This window comes from Macrobrachium rosenbergii, chromosome 4, assembly GCF_040412425.1.
Source record: "Macrobrachium rosenbergii isolate ZJJX-2024 chromosome 4, ASM4041242v1, whole genome shotgun sequence".
NCBI lineage: Eukaryota > Metazoa > Arthropoda > Malacostraca > Decapoda > Palaemonidae > Macrobrachium > Macrobrachium rosenbergii.
Window position 1 is genome coordinate 22,860,573 of NC_089744.1, and position 12,942 is coordinate 22,873,514.

General features: G+C 41.3%; 1 long non-coding RNA gene across 1 annotated transcript; it reads left to right on the top strand.

Annotated features, from left to right (window-relative positions):
* The first annotated feature begins 2,996 nt into the window (after positions 1–2,996).
* LOC136831317 (uncharacterized) lies at positions 2,997–6,200 on the top strand. Its single transcript, XR_010850837.1, has 4 exons — positions 2,997–3,180; positions 3,426–4,390; positions 4,574–5,473; positions 6,016–6,200. It is a non-coding gene; the product is annotated as an uncharacterized lncRNA (long non-coding RNA).
* Positions 6,201–12,942: the final 6,742 nt, after the last annotated feature.

Sequence of the window (12,942 nt, forward strand, 5' to 3'; positions counted from 1 at the left end):
TTGTGTACCAAGTGTAAAGTTGGAAAACTACTATTCTACAAGACTGAATCCAACCAACCACCGAACGTCAAATATACATGTGGTGCTGTGTAAATCGTAAGTGCCGAAAGTAGTATCAGTTCAGCATGGATCGTTCAAAAAATCAAAAATGTGTCTAAAGGTAATAATCATACTCATGTTTTGTTTCGCTAAGAGTCTGCCACAGAGCTATTTGAGATCTTTAGTTGAACCGATATCGTTGCACACTACGGTAGACTGGGATAAATTTTATACACATTTGTTGCAAAAAACTGCTGGCTGATAAGAAAATTGGTGGTCCTGGTCATGTTACTGAGATCGACGAAAGTAAGTTTGGGAAACTGAAGTACAGCTATGGCCATAAGGTACATGGATCCTGGGTGTTCGGTGGCACTGACCGACAGACCCACTAGACTTTTTCAAGGTAGTTCCAGACTGCGTAACTTTTTCTAAATACCAAGTTGACGTGAACGGCGTCACGGAGCAGCGCTCTCCCGTAGTTCTTCAGATGGCTGAAGTGCAGCGCTTCTCTCAACCAGTAGTTCCTAAGGCTGCCTGCCGCACGGCGCCCCGGCCGTACCGTGGGAAATTTAATTCTGTCCAATCGTATCTCAGGCTGACCGAGGTCATGCCCTAGGGGTTACGGATTAAATACTTCGAACCAATCAAATTGTATTCTATTGATATGATTCATAGGCCCAACACCAGAACCACACTTTCTTTCTCGAACCACGATGACGGAAAGTCACGATTTAATTTTGTTCCCAAAGGTCGACTCTGTCGAAGTATTCAATTCCATCATGGACCTCTATATTGGCCAAGTCCTTGCATTCATTCGGAACACCGAGGAATTCACAAAGTGGCTGTACCAGGAAGGTCTGTTAGGAGACTATTCCGGATTGTGTTCTGAATGCAATGTCAGAAACTGCAGATTTCTTAAAGATGGTGTCCACCCAGCCACTGGACACCCATTGTACATGTGGCGGTGCGTGAACCGTCGATGCAGAAACAAGGTATCAGTACGGCATGGGTCCTTCTTTGAAAAGTCCAGAATGCCTCTGCAGACAATTGTGCTTGTGTTTGCCTTCGCGAAGAAAGTGCCACAATGTGTGTTGCGAACCTTTGTTGTCCCGCTATCTCTGCACACCACCGTGGACTAATACAACTTCTGCAGACACATTTGCTGCGGAATACTGCTGGCTGATAAGAAAATTGGTGGCCCCGGTCATATTGTTGAGATTTGAAACAGTAAACTTGGGAAACGTAAGCACAACCTTGGCTGTAAGGTGGACAGAGCTTGGGTGTTCGGCGGCATTGACCGAGAGACTTGAAACGTTTTTCAAAGTGATTACGGACCGTTCAGCTGAAACTCTGCTCCCGGTGTTGCTGGACAACGTGCTTCCAGAAACCACAATCATATCTGATTGCTGGAAGGCGTACAGCAAGGTCCAGGGCCATTTTTTCGTGCACAGCACCGTGAACCAGTGTCAACTTTGGTGTTCATGTGTACACTTGGGTTGTCAGGACATACAGTCGCAGTGGCGCTTTCTCAAACTGAGCGCACTACTGAGACACTGTACGCAGAAACCACTTTACCAAATTTACTTTTCTACGTACTGCATCCAGAAGCGATACCTAGAAGGTGTTCCGTGTCCATTTCGGGCCTTCTTGGATTTAGTTAAGCGAGTCTATCCACTCAAGAGCCGCCAGACATCCCCTACCTCCGATTTACTTTCCAAACCTTCTGCAATAAGACTGACCCAGCAATTCCCACTCACCTGTTCGGCAGCCAGCAGCTGCAAAGAAGCCCAGGACAGTAGGACCTGCGGAGCCGATGCGGTTACCTACGTGGTCGGACAGCAGCGACTGAGTAAGGTAAGCACAGCATTTACCTGCCTTTTTAAGTTTGTTTTGCTGCTAGGTTAGGTAGGGTTTTGGAACTGACTAGTGTGCAGTAGTTTTTTGTAACCTGTGGCTACAGTGAATACAGATTTTACCGCTTGCCAGAGCATATGTGCCTGGCAAGAATCATTAAAAATGGGGATACGGCGCGCAGCGCCGTTCTGCCACCCCAATCTGAGACCAGATATGTTAAAAAAAATCTGTTGCAAAATTTACGCCTGTTCTAATGTAGGTAGGGAGGTAGGGAATAGCCTAACCGAGGTTTCTTATGGGTATTATTTTACTTATGGACATTGATTTCAACAAAATATAGGTTTTTCTGTTGTATTATGATGTGATTTGAATGCTTTTGAGGTTTATTTCCATCGCAAATGAATACTTATCCTTCCCTGGCAAATGATATACTGTATACAAAATTAATAAAATTACAACTTGTCAGAATACTGCACCCCCTCTCCATAGCTAATACGGCAAAACTGTGTTTACTGATTACAGTTTTGCCGTATTAGCTATGGAGAGGGGGGTACAGTTCTGACAAGTCGTAATTTTATTAATTTTGTTATATATCATTTGCCGGGGAAGGATAAGTATTCATTTGCGATGGAAATAAACCTCAAAAGCATTCAAATCGCATCATAATACAACAGAAAAACCTATATTTTATGTTGAAAGCAATTAATGTCCATAAGTAAAATAATACCTTATGTAGGCTACAGGTAGCCTAGGCTAGCGTTTTCCGTCCGCCCTGATGTAGGAAGGGTCAGCCTCACACACGCAGTGTAGCGGGTCAGCCTCATGTACGTAGATTAGCGGGTCAGCATCACGTATGTACTTTGGCGGGTCAGCCTTATGTTTGTAGCCTAGCAGGACATCCTTTTGTATGCAGACTAGCGGGTCAGAAACTAGCGAATTTTTTACGTTACGGCCGCCACAAATCCCAGCTTTTGCTTCTCCCCACCCAAAACCCCGGTTCCCAACACTGTCTCCCTTACCGTTTTTATTAACTTTTCTGTTGCTTTCCCTTTGGGAAAATCAAAAACTTTTCATTACCGCCATGAAGCAAAACGGGAGCTATATACCCTGGACAGGTAACCTGTGTAAACTTTAACACACCGACGCTGCGCAAAACACGGTTTTTTCGCTCCCGCGCAGGGCGATCAAGCTCAAACAAGATCATTTTCATGGAACAGCGAGTCTATGCATCGGTGCGTCAGGGCAGGCAGTTGTCCGCCGTCTACCGCGCAGAAAACATCGAAAAAGGTTCGTCTAAAAATTGTTGTGTGTAATATTTTACACTACATTACCAAAATCGTGACTTTTTTACTTTTGGGCATTTCTTTGAAGAATATTCAGCATAAATCAATTACTCGTTATAAGTAGTTTATTTTTTGTATATTTATCAATGAATGTTTATACTACAACGTATTGCCACCATATTGGGTATATACCGACGCCTTATATGATTTTTGCCGTTTTACTGAATTTGCATTTTTTCATTTTTTCAGGTTCGACAATGGCTCGTCGCACATACCTTGAAGATGAGGAGATTGACCGAATTCTGTTTGAGGAGGAAGACTCAGTGATGTGGAAGATGTGGAGGATGTTGTCATAGAAGCTGACAGTGTTTGATTCACTCCACGACGCTCTCACGTGGCAGGAAGAGGAGTTGGAGGAGCAGATCCCACATGAGCTCGACGACGACCTAGATGATGAGGAGAGGGACGACTTGGCAGAACCCACACCTTCTACATCATCTACCCCTTCTACTCCACTGAGCCCTAGTGAATTACGTAGTAGGAAGAGGAGAAGGGGCCCTCTTCAACCTGCAGAAGGGAAGGAATTGGTGGAGATGCCCTTAGCCATTTACAAAGGGAAGGACAGGACTGTGTGGCACTCCAAACCCAACCCATCAATGCCACCTATTATCCGCACGGATCAAGTGCTTCCTGGGGCCCCAACCACACACACGTTGCTTGCCAAGACGTGTGAAGAAATTTTTAGCCTTTTCCTGAGTGATCCCATGCTTGGAGAGGTTTGCATGCACACGTGTGACAAGATCCAGGACTTGCGGATCAAGTTCAAGAAGCAGGAAAACCCGACCTTCAAAGATCTCTCTCATGGAGCTGAAGGCACTACTGGGCATCCTAATTATGGCAGGGGCACGGAAGGACAATCACCTGAACACCGATGAGATGTTTTCCGTCCAATTAGGATGCCCCTTCTACAGGAGCATCATGAGTGAGAGGAGGTTCAACTTCCTCATTCGGGCACTCCGTTTTGATGACAGTGCCACCCGCGAAGAACGAAGGAAGAAGGATATTTTCACCCCAATGAGGAAGCTGTGGGACAGTGTGATCAGCAAATGCCGTAGCAACTACTCTCCAGGGCCCCATGTTACTGTAGATGAGCAGTTGTTAGCCTTCAGGGGACGTTGCAGCTTCAGGATGTTCATCCGGAACAAACCAGCAAAGTAACAGTGCCACTGTAGGCCGAATCCATTTTCATAACTAATTTTCTTTCATAGTACTAACAAATATTTAAAATTTTCTTCAATTTTTATTCTATTTATCTATTTATTTTATTTATTTATTTATTTATTTATTATCTATAAATTTTCTTGTATAACTAATGTTTTTTCCCTTTTTCTTTTCAGGTACGGTATCAAGTTGGTGATGCTGTGTGATGCTGACTCCGCCTACATGTGCAACGCCATCCCCTACTGTGGTAAGAAGACAGGGGCACCCAAGGGCATCTCCTTGGGAGTACTTCACCATGGAGCTGGCTAAGCCCTTCAAGGCCAAAGGGCGTGTTGTCACCACAGACAACTGGTTCACGTCCCTGCCTTTTAGCCAGAAGTCTGCAGAAGTTGGAGATGCATCTTGTTGGGACCATACGTCCTAAGCCTTACATGCCCCTGGAGTTGCTGTCGTTCAACCTTGAAGTTGGGGAGAGTGCTGCTCTCTACAACTATGAGGACAAGGCTACCCTTCTCTGCCAACGTGTGAAGTCGACGAAGAGGGTACAGATCCTCTCCACCGTTCATCACAGGCCCTCAGCTGTAGAGAAGAAGAAGACGCACCTCCACATGTTTTATAATGCTACAAAGGGTGGAGTGGACACGTTCGACCAGACGTGTGCATCGATTACATGTAGCAGGAAGACTCGAAGATGGCCCCTCTGCATCTTGTACGGGATAATCAACATTGTAGTGAACAATGCCTACGTCCACTACCGCCACAATCCCGAAAACACCAAGATCAGCCGACGTCAGTTTGCCTCCGACCTAGCAATGCAGCTTGGTCGCCCTTGGGCCCTACAGCGCCTCCTCAACAAGAGGTACCTCCCAAGAGACGTCGTGTCCCTCATCGCCACTGTTTATGAAGTTCATGAGGTCCCAGCAACTCCGACACCCGCAGCAACAGCCAAGGCTGACAAGAAGCAGAGGTGTTACTTGTGCCCTTCCAACTCCAACACCCAGACGAAACTTCTGTGTGGCAAGTGCCAAAAGACCTCCTGTGGCGAACACAGCACCTACATGTGTGAGAAGTGCTCGGTAAGTGTTCATGAATATTTTATTCATTGTTTGGTAACACTCAAGATATAATTAACACGTTGTAGGCTGCTCATATGGTCAAAACGTGACCCTATGTTGGCACTGTTTTGAGTGCCAGCATATGTGGCACTTTTTTTGCCGTTAAATTTTTTTTGAAATATTTTTTTTATATTTTTTACATAATCTACAATGTTTGTAGTCCATGCATACCAAATTTCAGAGTGATTCATAAATTTTTAAGGGTAAAAAAAAAACATTTTAGAATGTTTTACATAAAAAAACGTGACCTAGCATAAAGAAAATGTGACCCTATGTTGGCACTATTTTGAGTGCCATCAGATGGTGCCACTTTATACGGTTAAATTTCTTTAGTATAACTTTTTCTATATTTTTAAATCATATTGAAGGGTTGGAGATTAATTGTAAAAATTTTCAGACCAATTCATTAACTTTTAAGGGTAGAACAAATAGCCAATAATTGACGAAAAAATTTTCCGATTTTTTTTCAAAAAATAATGTTTGCGTTTTTATTTTTTTTACAGATTCCGCAGTTTTAGGCCTAGGAGGCTCATTCTGGGCTCAAAAGAGAGCCCAACTCTTCTAGTTTCACACCAATGTTGGTAAATATTTATATACTTATTCATTAGTTTTCTCAGGCCCCAGAATGTGAGTGCATGTATATTTTTGTAGTTATTTTTTTATATTAAATAAATCGAGTTTAAGTTTTGATGTGAGTATAATTATCCATATACCAGTAGATAGTAGAATCCTTGAACTATTCAAAACAATAAAGAGATTGAAAATTGATTAAATAGGAGCTGAGCTATTAACGGCCAAAGTCGCCGTGTAAAACTTTACACTAGGTTACCTGTAGTGTGACTGGTTTTTGACGTTACCTGTCCAGGGTTAAAAGGAGCGTTTTCTATAGCTCTTTTTTGGCGCCAAAAGTAGGGTCCTGCGGACTTTCAGCGGCTCCAAATATTAGATAAGTAAAAACGCTATTACAAATTGACTGTTTTACTTACTGTATCTTAGAAATTCTTACACACGTCGCCTAAAAAGGAAACCATTGTTTTGTTTACGTTTCATTGCCAATCACAAACCCCTAATAGCAATGATACGATAATGTACGGTAATTATTGTACAATTATTGTTCGTATGATTCAATAGTTCGTTATTTACCACCAAAATTTTTAATTTAAAATTAATGTTATCTTAAATGTTACTACCTTAAACTACCATCAAAATTTCTGAAAGGTTACCGAAAGATTTTTATTGCTGGATGTTCTGCGGCACTGACCAACGAACCCATTTGCCAAGGCATTCCAGACTGCTCAGTTGAAACTCTACCCCTGGTGTTGGACAATCTTCCAGAAACCACTTATCCAAATGCTGGAAGTTGTACAACAGCACTCAAAAAATATATCTAGCACAACAGTTAATCACAGCACAACTTCAATTAGAGTGACCTGGAAGTACATGTAGTATACAGTCACAGTCTCATTCTCAAAAGGATCACTCGCCCAGATACTGGACACCGAGTAGTACAACAGCAATTTTTCTAAAGTGCTGAAATATTCTAAGGTATTAGATGTCAATTTTGGACCCTGCTTATCCACTCAGCTACCAAACACCCCTTGCAGAAGATTTGCTATCTGGAAAAATTTTTATCTAGGTCTACTCTTACCATCAAGGACAAGCAACCAGAGAAGGCAGAAGAGGGGGGGGGGAGGGTTGAAACTAACAAATAAAACTTTTGTAATTTGGTCAGGCAATAGTCCACAGGACCAAATACATCTTAATTCCATCTACACCTTATCAAGAGCCTGTGGTGGCATAAACTAACGATCTAATCCAGCCACCTCTAATAGTCAAATCTATTCAAGACAAAGATTACGAAACTTGAGTGGCAAAACTATACTAAACAGATCAGCAAGATTAATAAAGGGTGCTGCCCTGCATGACAGGATTTAGCCTGTATTGCTCCAAGTTAGAATGACTTGCTATTGGCTCCTTGTTCACCCTAGAATACAGATTAAAGTATGCAATGACTCCAAGCTATTAAGACTAGGTATCCCAAATATCTGAATGACTTGCTGCATACATTACAACCAACAGATAAAAAAAATAGCTACAGGTAGAGAATTTGACCTAAAACTGCACAAAATACAGTAACAGTCACATTATCAAAAGTGATCGCTCTGCCCAGACACTACACAGTGGTAAAACAGCTATATTTCTATAGTGTTTAACTTTTGTACAAGGTGTTTGGCATCCATTTTGGGCAATTCTGAATGTATTTATCCATTCAGAGGCTACCTCACACCCTGTAGAAAGATTTGCTATCTGGGCCAGAAATAACTTATCCAGATATACTTCCACAGTCAAAAGTAAGCAACCACAGAAGGCAAAAGAAAGGAGGTTGGAACTCCCAACAAATTCGACTGACTGTTGGTCAGAGTCCACAGACTCCATCTCATGCCTCTTAGTCCCATCAACACTACCAGTGTGTTATAGCATAAGCCAGCTTCAGCTTATTCCATCCACCACTATAAATAGAGCAAAGTCAAATCAAGACTAATATAGAGAGTGAATAACAGTGAATTGTGTGTAATGGTGTGCTTATCAGTAGACCAGACAAATGTGTGTGTGTGTGTGTGTGTGTGTGTGTGTGTGTGTGTGTGTGTGTGTGTGTGTGTGTGTGTGTGTGTAAAAACCAGGAAACCAAGTGGGAGGAAGGGATCCTGAGGAGTCTTAGCCAAAGGTTACATAAATATGGCACAAGCAACAAGCCACAGAAATACAAAAACTAGGTGTTAATATTGTACATCACAACAGTTCATTTGGGTACAAGAGAAATAAAACATTGTTAAAAAGCAATTGTAAGATTTAAGATTCAAAACCAAGGACTTAAAACTTCAGGAAATGGGCTTCTTAATGTGATAACCTATGCAGATTAACTTCAAGCAGAAGATACTGTCGCAGCCACTTCAAATATATATTCCTTTGTTAATTCAACTGGATCCCCCATGAAAAAACTATTCTACATGTGCTAGAACTTCAAAACATTGTAAAATGTTATTGGAACATTTATATGCCATTTCAATTTTTTTTTTCACTATTTTAATAGGGAGTTTTTACCTATCTACAAATTTCTAGCCAAGTTTCAGTTTTAGTACCATATATAGCACAAATAAAACTTTACACAATGAGACCACGAGAGAGAGAGAGAGAGAGAGAGAGAGAGAGAGAGAGAGAGAGAGAGAGAGAGAGAGGAGAATAAATTGTCAGTTTAATCTGCCATTTAGGAAGCAATCCAAAAGCTATGATTAACTGGTACACATGAATGGGACGACCCACCATGACTAGACTATTCAATGAATGGGACGACCCACCATGACTAGACTATTCAAGAGATATTGTGGCACTTATTCATTAAGACTGAATTGCTGGCAAATTAAATGACAGCTGGTAGTGGGGCAACCAGCATTTGTAACAGACATTGTTGAAAAGTTAAGAAAACCAAAAGATCTGTTAAGTTTAATGGTGAACTACACAGCATTGATGCACTGACCAACTCTCTACAGTCAATGACAAAAAATCCTATAGTCAACCACTGATGTCAGGAAGGTGTTAATTCTTTAGATTCCCTTTGCTGGGGGTAGAGTAACCCACTTTCTAAAGTTGGGGTCTACCCACTTTCTAAAGTTGGGGTCTACCCACTTTCTAAAGTTGGGGGGTCTACCCACTTTCTAAAGTTGGGGGGTCTACCCACTTTCTAAAGTTGGGGGGTCTACCCACTTTCTAAAGTTGGGGGGTCTACCCACTTTCTAAAGTTGGGGGGTCTACCCACTTTCTAAAGTTGGGGGTCTACCCACTTTCTAAAGTTGGGGGTCTACCCACTTTCTAAAGTTGGGGGTCTACCCACTTTCTAAAGTTGGGGGTCTACCCACTTTCTAAAGTTGGGGGTCTACCCACTTTCTAAAGTTGGGGTCTACCCACTTTCTAAAGTTGGGGGTCTACCCACTTTCTAAAGTTGGGGTCTACCCACTTTCTAAAGTTGGGGTCTACCCACTTTCTAAAGTTGGGGGTCTACCCACTTTCTAAAGTTGGGGGGTCTACCCACTTTCTAAAGTTGGGGTCTACCCACTTTCTAAAGTTGGGGGTCTACCCACTTTCTAAAGTTTAAAATGTTTAAAATCTCAAAAAGATTAACAGTTCATGGCAACTGTGCTGGCTAAGTTTAAAAAAAGCTGTAGACTTAGCATTCAAACACCCCTGTTTGGTATTTAACAGTGGTATTAAGTTCAGCTTTTGATTTTATTGCTGGATGTTCTGCGGCACTGACCAATGAACCCATTTGCCAAGACATTCCAGACTGCTCAGTTGAAACTACTCCTGGTGCTGTTGCATAACTATCTTCCAGAAACCACTATTTCCAAATACTGGAAGTTGTAAAACAGCACTCAAAAAACTATATCCAGCATAACAGTTAAGCACAGCATTAAACTTCAATTAGAGTGACCTGGAAGTACACCTAGCACAGTCACAGTCTCACATTCTCAAAAGTGATCTCTCCCCCAAGACACTACACTGAATGGTACAACAGCTATTTTTCTAAAGTGCTTAAATATTCTAAGGTATTGCATGGCAATTTTGGGCACTGTTTATCCACTCAAGAGCTACCAAACACCCCTAGCATATTTCCTATCAGGGGAAAAAAAATTATCCAGGTCTACATCTCTGTCAACAAGAAACCAAAGGCAGCAAATGAAAGGCCCAAAGCATACACCTCAGTTCCATCAACACCTTATCAGAGCCTGTGGTGGCATAAACTTGATCTAACCTAACCACTAATTAGTCAAATCAACTCAAGACAAGGATTACAAAATTTAAGTGGCAAAACTATACTAAATAGACCAGCAAGATTAATAACGGGTGCTGCCCTGTGTGACAGGATTAAACCTGTATTGTTCAGAGTTAAGACTGGCTTCCTATTGGCGCCTTGTTCCACCTAGAATAAAGAAATGTAATGACTCCCTAAGCTACTAAGACTAGGTAACCAAAATTATCTGAATGACTTGCTGCATATAATACAACAAACATAACACAAAAATAGCTACAAGTACAGAGTTTGTCCTGAAGTTGCACCTACCTGTAGTACAGTAAGTATCCCACATTCTCAAAAGGATCGCTCTGCCCAGACACAGAATGGTACAAAAACTAATCTTCTATAAAGTGTTTGACTATGTTATATAAGGTGTTGGGCATCCATTTTGAGCAATTCTGAAAGTATTTATCTACTCCGATGCTACCTTAACAACCCTGCAGAAAATTTGTTATCTGGGCTAGAAATAACTTCCCAGATATACTTCCACCGCTACCATAGAAGGCAAAGAAATGAGGTTGGAACTCCAAACAAATTCAACTTGTGACTGTTGGTCAGTTATAGTCCAGAGACCCATCTCATGCCTCTTCAACCCTTCAAAGCCTTACCAGAGAATGTGATAAATCAGCTTCATGTAATCCAACCACTACTGTAATTAGAGCCAAGTCAATTCAAGATAAAGACAAGGTGTGGTTCACATCTGACAATTATACAATTATACAAGATTGTTGGAAGTTGTACAACAGTACTCAAAAACTATATCCAGCATAACAGTTAATCACAATATTTAAACTTTCGTTAAAGAGTGTGGAGATGCTCACAGAGTCTCACAAGGATAGCTCTGTCCAGACACAACACAATGGTAGAAGAGCTTTTTTTCTATGAAAGTGTTTTGTACTCTAGGTGTTGCATGCTCATTTTGGATGTTTCTGAAGTTGTTGTTTATCCACTAAGATACTGTACCTAACACCCTCTGCAGATTGTGTGATCAGAGCCAAAATACAACTTATCCAGACATACTTCCAATCAACAGCAAGCAACAGTAGATGCCAAAAGAAAATGTGGCAATCCAAACAAATTTAACTCTTGACTGTTGGTCAGAAGAAATCCATCTGTCTTAGTCCCATCAACACTGTCAGACCCTGCGATGGCTTGAGCCAGCTTGAACTATAATTATAGTAAAGTCAGTTCAAGATTAGTATTAGGCAGACTTAGTCTAGCAGGTCTGGGAGAGCTGGGGATAAAATGCAGTGATGTCAGATCTCTTCAGTTCTTTAGAGATGTCACACCACTGAACAAAAATGGTATTGCTAATGTCCTTAAGATAGCCATAATGATTGATCCGGTCAACCTCAAATGGTAATTATGTAACTTTGCTGATACAGGCAGCAGACGAGGTAACCAGGATTTGTAACGGAGATTACTAAAGTTAGGAAAACTACACTAGACAAAACTTTCTATAGTCAATCCCAGATTAAGAAAGACTAGTTTTAGTAGCCTGTGAACCTGATATTCATAAAGCTATTCACGAGAAAGGTATTAGTTATGTTACAATGGAGAACATGTAAACATACATTACTTTATGACCTGTTCTATGTTAAACATTAACAGTTTATAGTAGGCTAACTGTGCTGGTAGTTTAAAAAAACCTGTAGATTTAACAATCAAACACCACTGTTTGGTTTGGTTAACAGTGATTCACATTCAGCTTTTGCTTTTATTGCTGGATGTTCGGTGGCACTGACCAAGAAACACCACCTCATTTGCGTTCCAGACTGCTCAAATGAAACTACTACTGGTGTCACTGGACAACTAATCTTCCAGAAACCACAATTATATCTGATTCTGGAATATGTACAATACTCAAGACACCATATCCACCATAACAATCATTATTAAACTTCAGTTTGAGAAACCTTTGAGTGACCTGCAGGTGAACATGGTATACAATACATTTCTCAAAATTTTTGAGTCCCTCTCCCCAGACTCTACACAATGGTAAAACAGCTATTTCTGAGTTCGACCTGTATCACCCGGTGAAATAACCATTAAGCATTTATTTCTAGGTATAAGTATTGCTAAAAATACCAGAGAAAAAAACTATCAGGAATGCTGGGGTTACTACCCCCAGTTCTATCATCTATCAACCGTCCAGGAATTCACCGCTTCTAAGTTAAGTACCATCTTCTTGTGGGGTTTTATAGTTTGAGGCTTCTTATTTAACCTCTAATTCAATAATTACGGGGTTAAATATATCAAGCGTTCCTCCGCGTTCGTCTCGCCTCGGCCATGTTGGCCTTTGTTCACGTATAACCTTAGCAGCGTGATTCTGCTGGTGTTTGGCACGGTTATATATCTATTTTGTGTTATTTATTAATTATGCCACTTCAGGAAGTTCCTTTTTGACGGATTGTTCTTTCGTCGACGGGGGATGTTGTGCCCGTATCGTAACATAACTATGGTCACGCAGTCTAGAGATAGCAGCAGCTTTAATTTTCCCAAGTTCGTCGACTAAAGTTAAATGACAGCAGCTAGTGCACAGGAGATAATTAACAGACAAATGTAACCAAGGCCTTGAAGA